Source organism: Octopus bimaculoides, chromosome 21 (assembly GCF_001194135.2).
Source record: "Octopus bimaculoides isolate UCB-OBI-ISO-001 chromosome 21, ASM119413v2, whole genome shotgun sequence".
Taxonomy (NCBI): Eukaryota; Metazoa; Mollusca; class Cephalopoda; order Octopoda; family Octopodidae; genus Octopus; species Octopus bimaculoides.
The window spans coordinates 6626065-6626679 of NC_069001.1; positions in this window are offsets into that span (position 1 = coordinate 6626065).

Sequence of the window (615 nt, forward strand, 5' to 3'; positions counted from 1 at the left end):
CGCCACGATTGTGACGTTGTCACTGTACCACCAGTACTGTGCCGCCAGTACTGTGCCACCACCACTGCGCCCTCAACCACTGCTCCACCACCACTACCGCCATTACAATACCCATCACCTCCACCCCCACAGCCACAACCATCACCATCACCACCAGCAGCTGTAGCAACAACAACAACACCGTCGACCACAAATATCGCAACCAGCATCACCAACACCACCACCATCACTGCCACTGTCACATAACCAACACCATTACTACTACCACTTCTACCACCTTCAATACCACCAACAACAACACCACTAACAACCACAACCAGCAATAACACAACTACAGCCTCTACCACCACCACCACCACCACCATACGTACATACACACATGTACATACATACATACATACATACATGCTTATACACATACGTATATATATACATTCATATATACAAAAATACATACATATATATGCGCACACATACATATGTACGTACATACATACGTACGTACATACATACACATATGCATATACATACATACACACATGCAAGAACATACATACATGCACGCATACACACACACACACACACACACACACACACATTATTACTATTATTATT